Source organism: Accipiter gentilis, chromosome 16, assembly GCF_929443795.1.
Source record: "Accipiter gentilis chromosome 16, bAccGen1.1, whole genome shotgun sequence".
NCBI lineage: Eukaryota > Metazoa > Chordata > Aves > Accipitriformes > Accipitridae > Astur > Astur gentilis.
Genome location: NC_064895.1, coordinates 28,885,323 through 28,897,535, shown reverse-complemented (window position 1 = coordinate 28,897,535; position 12,213 = coordinate 28,885,323). Strand labels below are relative to the sequence as shown.

Below are 12,213 nucleotides of genomic sequence, written 5' to 3'. Positions count from 1 at the left end.
TTAAGCCCGGTATGTCCTCGCCAAACTAGCTTCAGCCTTCCCAAATGTACCTCCTCTTCTAACATTTGGATTCTCTTCACCTTCTGTTGTGAACTGGCAGGTGGGACTGCGCATGGTGAGGATTGCTTAGGCAATCTCCGAAATCCCGAGCATATCCGCAATATCCGCGGCACACAGTTTCTCTGGGAACTTTTCCTCTGGGCCATTAAAGCACATTAGCGGTGTTAACTGTTTGAAGCCCTGTCAGCTATGAATAAGATCCAACCTGCACATCCTGCTGCCAATCCAGGGAAGCTGTTAAGTCATCAACTTTGCAAAAACTTGGCTGGTTTAAGCTGCTCAGTGCTACCACCAGTCTCACCACTCATTGCCGTGGATGAATAGCTAAAGCATTTAGACATTATATGATTACATCAGACAGATTGTCTCAAAGCCACAAGGTATTTAGCTGGCTTGCATGTTCAATACCAGTTAATAAGGACTTCTTTAAAAAGACACTATTGCTTAGCATCAGACGCTCTTTAATGTTGTCAGAGTGTTCTAATAAAATGGGACTTTGGCATCTGGTCTTATCTGTTAGTCTTCCAATAACAGTTGAACCCATCAGCTGTTTTCACTCAAATTAGGGGGATAGAGCTCACCAAAGCATTGACTCCCTATAAGTGTCTTGAAAATAGGAAACGGAGGCTCTTTATGGGGTACTGGAGAACCCCATAGAAGATTGAAGGCATCAAACAGTAAGAATTCAGGCTTCGTTTGTGCTGGTGTTCCCAGAAGTACTTGTTGGGGCTACATTGAAACAACAATTATATTTTTTTTTCTAAGTACAGTTCTGAGCATTGCAGGGGCCGTTACAAGTGCCTGACTAAATTAATAATCATTCCAGCTGTTTCTCTAGCTAGCTAACAGGGCACCATTAGGTTTGGGAGAGCAGTTGGGAAGTACCTTTGGACCAGGCTGTATGCTTGACAGGTTTTTGGTTTCAAGGACAGAGGATTTAAAAAAACAAAAACAACAACAAAAAAAACCCCCACAACTCGCACAAGGAGTCATGCTTTGGTGCCTTGGCCTGGAAGGCAGCGTCAAAGCTTAAAAGATCTATTAGTGGGTTTCAATTTACTCAGGCTGAATCCTTCCCTGAGGATTGCTCATGTTCTGTGGAATTACAGGGTTTGGCATGATAATGTTTTTCTCCTTTATTTCTCCCTTTTGCACTTTCTTGGTGCGAGCAGGCAAAGCAGCAGCAAAGCTCTCGTAGAGGCTGGAGAGGTGTGAGAGCGCTGAAGGGCTTGCGTGGGTGTACGGCTCTGTTAGACCAGGAGATGTGCAGGCACAGAGATCAGCGATGCTCGCAGGCTTTGGAAATAATAAATGTTGATAGAGGAAACCTGTGCTGGGTGTCTGCCCTCAAACCAGTGGTCATTACCTGACTTGCTGCGAAGTAGGAGGATGAAGGTGGGTCACAAGGAAGCATGAAAAAGGACATGGATGAACTACACTGATGGGCTGACAGCGCTCATCTGTGGAAGGTGCAGAAGGCACAGTGAGGCAGTGGGGTTGTGGGAGAGGCAGGACAGGAGAGACCCAAATGGAGTAAAGTAGGATTCTGGCAGCAGAGGAAAGGTGGTGAGAGAGGGGCAAAGAAAATGATCTCGGCAGCTGCATTTTGCGCGGCTACTCCTGTATCCTGCAGCTGTTCATTAGAAATTCTGTTTATGCCACAGGGAGTTTTGGAGTCTCTGAAGCTGACACAGTTTTAATAGACAAAGACATTTTGAGTGCAGCACATCTGCTCCAGGATGCTAAGGAACAGGCTCCATGTGGCAGTGCCATTGGTTGAAGCATTTCATTGTGCTTTTTTTATTTTAAGACCTCCTCTCTTTTATCCTAAAAAGTAATTTTTGAGGTCAAAAGAAGTGCTGCGTTTGCTCCTTAAATTTGCAGTCCTTAAACAGTCCTGCCGTACTCTTCCTAATATCCCTGACTTCCCAACCCTGAGAGTTGGCAGAATCACCTTTTACTTTGAAGGATCCTAAATCATTTCACAAAAGTGGCCATCGTGGAGGTGTGAAGCAGCGGTTTGGTAAGGAATACACTGTGTAACACATGAGACTGCAAAAAAATGTCAGTGTGAGTACGGGATCCCACTTGTGTTTCCTGGAGTATGGTGGGTTGCTGCTGCCTCCTGAGCCCCAGGTATGAGATGGAAACTGGAAGAGTCCAAATAAAATTAAATAACATGTAAATTATGTATATGACAAGAATTTTGTAAAACTAGGGAGTTTTGCTATTAGCAGTTTTGGTGGGGTTTTCTCCTGTTAAGTTTCAGGTACTAAGGAGTGCTAAAAGGGAGCCAGTTGGTTTGGGCTGCATCTCATCCGAGCTGCAGCAGTGAAGCTGTGTGGGAGGGAGCAGTCCCACTGGGACCCTTAGCACACGCACAAGCTTGGGGCTGGAGAGGTGCTGCTCCAGAGCAGAGGTCTCCTTTGGTTGCCTGATGGCTAATATAACGCTGCATTATTAAAAATTCGGTGAGTGGGTATATTTAATTGATCAATTTATTTCTAGGCAGACTCAATCTAACCCTTAGCTTAACTTTTATAACCTGTGGCTTTCCAAAACCCATCTAATCTTGCTCAGTGATTGAATCTACCTTGTGCAGGTGAAAAGTTAATTCCTTCCTTCACCTCCAGCTTTGGCCAAGTTCCTTTGATCCCTCTTTCTCTCACCTCTCTCTTAGGCCTTCATTAAACAGAACAGTGTAGCTTTGCCCTTCCTAACTGGTCTATTATTACTACATCTGTCCCCCAGTGTTTTCTGCATGGTTTTCTACCTACCTGTTATGATAGGAGCAGTCTCTCTGCTGGACACACATGCTGAGTGGAGTTTGCTATCTCCCACCCTGCCTCTTCCAGGGACTGAGCGTTGTTAGTCGTCTCCAGCCACGCAGCTTGAAACTAGGTTTGTCGTTTATGTTTCTTTATGATATCTTGCAACCAAAGCACTGGGCACCAGTGACAAAACAGCACACAGCATGTGTCAAATTATCCAGCATTTCAAATCCAAGCAACAACTTTGCTTTGTAGAAATTTAATTATCATGCATTCTGCTAGTGCTTATCTTCTATCATACACTCTTCTGCTGGTTAATAACTTCGTTAAGTACACCCACAAGCTTCAGGCACCATGTTTCATTCTCTCTGTGTATTTTGAATTGCTGTATTTGGCTGCTTCCACATCTGCGCATCCTAACTTGTATAGTGCAAGTGTCCTGCATGGATGCATTAGCTAGACTGCAAACATCTGGTTTGTTAGGCCAGCTTAAGTCACCTAGTCAGGTTCCTCTTTGCTTTGCATGACTACGGTAATTAGCTTTTATTTCTTTATATCAGCTGTCATAACATTGCTTTAGCTGGCAGAGATCTTACCTGAAAGGTCTGTACCAGTGGTGCCTCTTGGTTTCAGGTGGGGATGTTATCTGGCACAGTGCTGATGCCAGCAGCATTTTTACAGCAAGGATGCTACATGCTGTATCGCTCTCTGCCAGCATGTGGGTACCTTGCACAGGAGGGAGATCTGTAGATACACTTCATGGTGCTCTCAGCGTGTTTTAAGGATAGGCTATGCTCTGGGGAGCTCACAGGTTGAACAGATGGGGAGAAGAGTGGCCAGGCATGCATGTTCACCGTGACTCGGTACACCACTAAGGTGGGCCTTTAGAAAAAGCTTGCTAAGGCGCAGTGCCGAGTTGATGAGTGAAAGATGCTCCTGGAGAGTCCAAAAAAAGAAACAGGAGGAAAACACTGTGTGATACAATCCAGAAGGACCAGTAAAGCTGGGGGCATTTGTGCGATGGGGGAGGAAGAAGCAGGACAATCATCAACTTTTCTCAGAAGGCTAGAAAAAGGGCAGAATATCCTTAGATTTATTTTTTTTCCCCCACGGCTGACCTTAAGCTTAATCATCCTTCTGCACCAAGACAGGGTGAGAACAGCCTGCTCTCCAGCCCATCCTGGTCTGGGCTTGATTTTTGTTGGAGGTGTAATTTCTCCAGAAGCAGTTATTATGATTCAGTCTCTCTGCGCAGAGCGAGTTTGCACTCTTGTACGTGGCCAGATCTACGTGAGTATATGCATTCCAAAGCCTACCCATGTACAAGTGCTACCAGCTACCGGTGTAACAGTGGTAGTGGGGCTAGGATGCTGTTACAGTTAAAGAGGGACAGCTTTTACACAAGCCCAGCAGAGGTGGTGCCATGATGGGATGTGGCACGGTGACATCTTTCTCCTAAAACTTACGCAGATGGTGAAGATGCATATTAGTTAAGCCACTGGGTTCCTGCTGTGTTGCATGCCTGTGAGTGCAGCAGAAAGGCATTTAATGTTCCTCACTTAATTGGAACTGTGTGACTCAGGTGCCTGGTAATGAGAGAGGGGTTTTTACCCATAGGACCCCATTTGAAGCTAGTCCAAATTAATAGCATCCTGGCAATAGTTATGTTTGTGTATCTGAATTTCTAGCTTGCTTTGTAATGAACTGTGTTGGATAAGAATCCACCTGCTATATAAATACGGGTGATTATGGCATGTCAGGTAATTTAGTTAACTTGGCATGATCGATCAGGCTGTCTGAAACAGAGCGGCCTCCACTTACGTGGTGATGAAGCGTTCTCCAAAAAGTGCAGAAGGCCGCCAGTTTGCTAATGAGACTGCGTGCGGCTGCCCGCCCCGCACATCAAAGGCTTTTCTGAGAGGAGGGGAAAAGCTGGTGTTAGATGCACAGCAGCACAGATACAAATGGGAAGACAGGGAGCGGGTGAAAGAGCTATTACAGGAAGGGGCGGTACATTTGGAGTTGGTTAGCCTGGTTAATTTGGCTGAGTAGCACTGACGAATTTAATGTCACTGCACCTTGCTGGGATGTAGCAGCTGGGGTTCCCTGGTTTCTGTAGGCTTTCCGTGCCTGTAAACTTCCCAGCATACCTGGGTTGCAAGGACTTACTGCTGACCTGCCCCCTTGCGTGGTGAAGTCCACAAGAAGCCACCTGTATGATTTCATGCTTGTTAGAGGCCCCTCGATGGAGATGCTCAGTCTCCAGAAGTGCCTTATTCGCTGCGTGCAGGAAATGGGCACGATTTCCAGAAAACCCACAGAGACAGGTTATTTTCCATAGTGACCCACCCTGCTAAGTGACATGCTGTTAAAAGTTGTGTGCGTTTCTGTGCCCTTTGGGTAATATTTCCTTTTTCTTATAACTTATCCAGGACAAAGAAAATTTTAAATTTGTACTTAGTTATGACCTGAAGCACCTATCAGAGAGCAGGAGCCTGAATTCTGCCATGTGGTCATTTGCTGCTGAGGAAGTGGTGATGATGGTGTTTTAGGGAGGTGAGAGAGGTTTGTATTTTTGCCTTGGGGAAAATAATGTGCCTGAGCTATCTAGGGCTGAAAACTACAAAGAATGCCAAGGTTTTGAGCTGTTTCACAAAGTCAGCATTTGAAAAGCCAGCCCTGTCCTCCACCTGGGGTTGACCTCTGCATGCTTCTCCCGTATGACGCAAAGCACCTGGCTCTTGACTGTGGTTTTACCTCAGACAGTTCTTGTTCATTAATTGCTTCAAGGTAAAAGCAAAAAGAGCTTTCTCCTCCTCCCACACCTAATTTATCCCTTTTAGCAGTGAACAAAAGATCAGCCACGCGCCTACTTCCTCCAGTAGCTTGTGCCACTGCACATGATGGAGCAAAGTACCTGCGTCCTTGGCTTGCTTCCTGCGCCCCAAAAAATCTTCAGTGCTCTGTAAATGGGAATGTGGTGAGCAGTACAGCATCAGCCGCTGTGTGGTTGTGCAGATTTACCAGCTTTCTTGTAAAGCTCTGCCCTGCGGTCCCTTGCTCTGAGATTTGGAGGGGGTGAACTTTTCGCACCCAGGGTGCTCTGCCATTCAGTACTGTAGAACATGAAAGGATTTGTTCATAAGCTGGATATTTCTTTGTGCAGAAAAGTGCTTGTGTGCAGCCTGGAAGAATAAATAAAACAATATGGCTGGTTTATTACCGGAAAACAACACTAAATAATAAATTTAAGAACTAAAAGCTCTATATGTAAAGTAGAATTTGCAGTGCATTATGCAAAAAGCAAGAAGGCACCAGAGAAGGAAACTGCTGGAAAAAGGTAGGCTGGGAAGACGGACAATCTTGTGGACAGCACAATTAGATGTGGAGTGAGACCCAAGCTGGTGCAGCTTCTAGGGTGACCTTGGGCAAGTTGTTTCTCCATATCTCCATTACCTGCTCTCTGAAAACTGGATGCAGTTTTACTGTCTCAAGGATTTCATCAGAATAACTGAATGTTCATGAACCACTTGCTTAACCTCAGCTAAGCAGCATGACAGACCTTCAGTGGCTGCCTTTTGCAGAGGGCAAGGCAGGCAGATACCTGGAAGCACTTGGGGGCGAGATTTCTGTAGCTTCTGCTTGCCACAATACTGAGCATCTTCTGGGGCATGCTCTTGTCCCTGTGCCCCAGATGGGGAACAAAAAGCTGTAAGCCAGACTGTCAGTTCTTCACTTCTCTGCCTTGAAGGAGCTGTAAAGAGGGAGAATGAGGCATGGAGGTTGCGTGATTTCCCCTGGGTGCTGGAGAGAGGCAGCGTTAGAGGGGAGGCAGACCCAGGACGTCTTGACTCCAGGTTTCTGCTTAAATTTCTGAATTATTGCCACCCAAGAGCCCAGACGCAGAATCATACAATCATTTAGGTTGGAAGGGACTTCTGGAGGTCTCTGAACTTGGGCACTGTCCAGCTGAGTCTTGAATATCTTTTGGCCTCCTATCACAAGGGCCAACTTTGGCTAAGCAGGTAGTGGCCAGAGCTGCAGTTTGATGGCACTCCCCACCTCCATGTGCTTTTTCATTCTGCCAGTGTGGGAGCCCTGGAAGGTCTGGTTGCTGCCACTGCAGAGGGGTTTGGGGTTGCAGGTAGTCAGCAGGAGGAACACCCACTCTCAACCCTTCCAGTCGTCTCCTTCCTGCTCTCAGCCCAGATGTCCAGTGCGCTTCTCCCAGTTCTCCCTCCCTTCTTTTCTTTTTCCTTTCTGTGATGATGAGGCAACTCAACTTTCACCCTTGGGGGATCACCGCTCCATTTTACCTCCACAACTGGGATGGTTAGCTCTACAATCTCTTTTGGGTATTGATTTCCCTGTTTACCTGTCATAAACTCTCAAAAGCACCAGCAGAAGTACAAACAGATGTGCATCTTGGGGTCTTGCCTGTTGGGGTTTATCAGCTGATGATGTTTCTTCTGGGTTTTCTTGCCATGAAACTTCAGAAGGGGGGGTTGCTTCTGAGAAAGGTCTGATCCTGAACTTCCCTGCTGGGGCTCTGCAACCAACAGCAAAGAGTTCATCCTTCTGGCAGCTGCAGCAGACTTAGTTATCTATTTCATGCCCGGAGAGCCTGCAGGTCCTGGCACTGAACATCTCCAGGGTGGGAGCATGGGTTGAGGGCTGGTGCCCTGGGGTGTTGCATGCTGGAGTGCTCTTGATGAGAGATGTTGTGGTTGCAAGAGTGAGTGCCCTTCGCCCCCAAGGACATGGCGTGGAAAGCAGCTCTCAAAGGATTTGTCCTCAAGTGCTACTTCTAAACCATCCCAAATACCTCTCTGATCCCTCTCTGCTCTCACAGTTAAGGTTGGTAGAGGGTCTGCAGAGGAAAGAAAGTCAGAAAAGTTCTTGTAAGGTCTTGCATTTTCTGTTTGGTTGCATTTATTCTCCCTAGCTCTATTCCCCATCCAGATGAGCTGTTGGGGCAATTGGACATGCATTGGGTCTTTTCCTTCTCTCTCCACCCCCCAAGGATTTCTGTCTTGCAGGAGATGCATTTGTGAACACTGTAAGATGAAATGATGCTGTACCGGGAGCACTGGTCCTATCAGGGCAGAAGGACGCCTGGCTGGAGAGAAGGTAGCGAGCATGGTGCAGAGCTAGCGTCCATATTGTCTGCAACCTGTTTCCAACAGAGCACACAAGCAGCACAGGGAAAGAGTAAAAGAACAGGGTGAACGTACATGATACTTCCCCTAATATCAGTCAGCCACTGCCTTTTTCAGTATCTGTGGTTTTCTGACTTTGCTGGAGCGAGCGCATGAAGGAGCTTTCTTGGAGTGTTTCTCCAGGACCGCTTTACCTGACACGTTCCCAGCTGCAGGTGGGGAGCATGGCTAGAAGCAGGTTTGACTTTGCATGGAGCTGCAAACGTGGTGAATGCTCCTTGGTTGAGATAAAAGCTTCCTAAAGCCAGGGATGCAGTTTATGCCCTGAATTTACGGATTACAAGACCTTTTACCAGTTGTGCGTGTAGCAGTGTTGATCTTAGTCTAGGAGAATTTCTCTGTACCTGTGAGCTCTCAAGATGGTACAAATCCCTCATGATGATCCCTGAGGCTGTAGCATGTGAAGCATTTCAGAGTGAATTTTCCATCTGCTCTCAAACGTACTTTAAAGCACACACCTAATAGATTTATTCTCCTTGTTCAACTGCTGCTGTTCCCAAAGTGATCGGAGATTTGGGGTGTAATCCTTTCCTTTGAGAGCATTAGGAAGTAGAAAGTTATCATTGCTGAAGGGCTGTTTTGTGTTCGTTTCTCTTCCATTTCACCAGAAACCCTGTTCTAAAGGGAGGGAATATGCTGTATTTTCTTTGTTTAGCAGAATTTTCTGCTTCTCCTTTTAAAAAAGTGTTGTGGTTTTTTTTTTTATCTTTGATTTCATTTTTAGTGCTAGTGAAAAAGGGACTTGGCAATAGAAATTGTCTATTCAAGACTGGACAGATAAAACACAGGAGCCGCTAACACGCACTCCTTGACATCCTTTGCCATTCATCAGGACGGAACCAGTGCGACAGAGGTGGGTACGGTGCTTTGTTCTCCACAGAGAGGGCCAGCACAGCAGCAAGTTTGTGGAGGTAACATAGAAGTGATAATGCTGCAGACCCCTCAATTGATGAGGAAAGAGTGTAAGGACAAGTATGGGTGCATACAGACAGTTTGGGAGCTGTAATTTAGTGGATGCAGGATCCCTGTGGATTTTCTTCCTAGAAAGTTCAGTGCAGTCTGTGTTACCATATTGTGCCTAATGATTATTTATTGCTGTGCTAAGCTCTGGAGCACTGTAAGTTTACAATTTCAAGGCTCTGTTCACAAATATGCTGAGAAAGGAACAATATTTCCCTAATTTTATAGGGGAGATGGACAAAAGGAAGCGTAAGCAGTGAGGAATTGGTGTGCTCGTGTGTTTGCAAAAGGACCTTGGTGACTGAACATTTGCAGAGTAATGACTCATGAGCATCCACAGATCAGACCAGCCTGGCTCTTTCTACTGGAAATGCAAAATGAGGGAGAACCTCAGGTATTCCCATAACTTCACCGGCATGGGGAGTGCCTACTGTGGAGTCGAGGAAAGCTGGGAACACAGCCTGAGATTTGAACTAAGATGTGACAACGTGCTCAAACAGCAGTTTAGTCTTGCAGCCCTGTGCCGTGGGAGGAGGAACTGCAGCATGCAAACCCGTCATGCTCGAGAAGTCAGTCGGATTGGCATTTGGGAAGAGGCTCTGGTAATTAGTGAGCTTCTGAGTTCCTGAGAGCTATTCCTGCCTCTTTGTGTGTGTGTGTGTGTGTGTGTGTGTGTGTGTGTAATTAGGTCTATCAGGCAGCAACGTTGTGTTATAATGTCAACAGGAGTTTCTCAGTGTGGGGCTTGATCAGTTTAAAGAACTTAATAGTAATAGGGAGCGAGAGGAATGACTTGGCTGGAGAGCACAGCAACTAACCTGTGTCTCCTCCTCCCAAACTTCTTTTTGGGAGCTATGGAAATCAGCAGCCTTTTCCCCCAGGGCTGCTTATTGCTCTTAAATACAACACTGAAGTCTTTCTTGGTAAAACCACAGATTGGGTTTTTACTTTGCTGCTTTTTTTTTTTTAAGTCCTAATAACAATGTGTTACAACCTCAGACTCTATCGAGTTGATGAGAAATAAAGTCTTAGTAATGAAGAAGAGTCTGAGAGTGTGGCTAAAGTGCTTGCTTTATCGCAAGCACATATTTCATACTGACAGTCAATACTTTTAACTGATCCCAAGCCACGTGTGTTGCATTTTAAATTCCTCCACAGCCTGCTCTGGTCTTTCCCGTGTGGTCTTTTCCAAGCTAGCAGCAGAGTCATTTTGTCAGCTTCAGGTTTCTGAGCGTACGGATTTTTTTTTAATTCACAGCCCGTGTTTTTAAGTCAGGAGGATAAATTTTGTTCTGTGTCAACTGAGTGGAAGGACCAGAGGAGCCCCTGGAAGGATTAGGTGGCAGAACAGCTGCAGAGGATCATGTGTGGCGCAATGGATTTAGCTTTTCAAGGACCCCAGTTGCTGTTTTAGGGAGTCCAGTTTGCCATTTCATTGCTGTTTAGGGCTCATAAATGGCCAAAGCAACTACAAAGGAACAAGATTCAGATGCAGTTTCAGCTGATAAGTTTTGGGACTGCCTTTACTGCCTGTGGAGCTGCAGTTTTCTCTGGCCAGTCTGAAGCAACATGTCCACGTGCTTCCTCATTCTTTCTTGGCCACATTTATGATCCCTTGTTTCTGTGTTGTCTCAACACCTTGCAGGGTTTGACCGCACTTATCCCATGGCTTCCCCAAACAAAAAAAAAACCAGCAGAGCTTGTTTTCCCATGTGTGCCTTTAAGTTAAGCTGGTTTTTAGATTTGCTGGTGTTCAAGTGAGCGTGTGCTTTGGCTTTTCCCTCGGGAAAAGGATTAATAAGGCAGCTCTCATCTCCTGGCCAGCTGTTTGCAGAAAACTAGTAGCAATTCTAAGATCTTTGCAGCCCCTATGAGACCAGGTTCAAACAGCAGGGACTGACTGACTGGTGCATGCACATGGGCAGTGACAGCATGAGCTTTATTTCTTGGGGAGAGCTTAAAAAAGGAAGAAAAACAGTTGAAAAATAGACTTTGAAAGCTTTTTTTTATTACTATTTTTGCCTTCAGTTGCCTGGTTTGTACACTGGTGCATGTTAAAACACTTCTGTGTGTAGCAGTAGTCCCAGAGGCACGATACAAGTGTGCTGCTATTGCCAGGGCTCCCTGTGCCTGACTGACAGTGCCATGCAGAAGCGCTGGGGATTTACATTCATCACCAGGCTCTCTCCCAGCCCAGGCAAATACAAGTTGGTGTACAGAGAATAGTATTAAAATGTCGTGCCAGCAGAGCTGAAGCCTCCCCCATCTGCCCGCAGCGACTGTACTGCCAAGATCCAAGAAAGCTGATTTAGTCTTTTGCTGACTTTTTAGCCCTTTTATCCTCCCGGCTTTCTGAGATTTACACCAGTGCTGTTTGCCAGACAACGTTATGAATTTAAAATCTGCCTTAATTTTAAGTGTCCATACTGCTGTGCAACTCAGTTGCAGGTCAGGCTGGGGGGGGATTCCCATTTGATTGTGGGGCATTAAGCTACCGACAACAAATGGCCTTGTAACGAAATAGGCCTAGGAATTGTCCTTTATCACTCAACTTGTTTCCCCTTTCATTATGATTTTTCCTGGTTAAAATCAAATCTTCTGTTTATTTTTTTTCTGACACGTGCTTGTGTGCTACACTGAAAAGTATTCCTGACTTCGCTCTGCTCCTTTAAGGTGAACTTCTGTTTTGCTTTGGCCCATTTCCAGATCTCTGTTTCGGCTGAGATTTGCTTCTTCATCTTCTTTCTGCTAATTCTTGATGAGTAGATGAGAGGAGTATTAAATAGATTTAGTGAAAAATGACCGTCACCAGTGTAGATGACTTTCCTCTAATTAAAAATTGAAGCAGAAATGAATAAGCTTCTCTTGAGGCTGTGCAAGAGTTGACGCTAAGCGCAGCACTATATTCATCAGTGATGTGGGAAGTCCACTATATGAAAGAATATCCCAGAAACTTAGGTACCTTAGAGGATGCTAATAGAAGGGAAGGGAGAGTTACTAGTGGCAGTATATTTGTGTGGCCCAGATTTAAATCTGTTGGCATAGACCAAAGACTCAGAGCTGAATTTGCTGTGTCCTTGATTTTTATGCCCATGCTAGGTAGGCATTCAGTGCCATATCAAAGTTCTCCAAGCAAAAAGGCTTATCTAAGCAAGCTGATACTGTTTCAGTGGTGTGGGACCCAACAGATCCTAACTTCGGCA

At 45.6% G+C, this 12,213-nt stretch overlaps 1 protein-coding gene across 11 annotated transcripts in view; it reads left to right on the top strand.

The window, feature by feature from the left end:
• EXTL3 (exostosin like glycosyltransferase 3) overlaps positions 1–12,213 on the top strand; it is a 159,897-nt gene that overhangs the window by 108,925 nt on the left and 38,759 nt on the right. Inside the window, exon 3 of one of the 11 annotated variants that reach the window (XR_007508359.1) lies at positions 8,775–8,903. The exons of 7 other annotated variants lie outside the window; for them this stretch is intronic. The gene's annotated coding sequence lies outside the window, so the exon portion shown is untranslated. Of the gene's footprint in view, positions 1–8,774; positions 8,913–9,279; positions 9,405–9,429; positions 9,613–12,213 lie in introns of those variants that run through there. 3 more of the 11 variants (XR_007508357.1, XR_007508362.1, XR_007508361.1) reach the window with 3 other exon arrangements.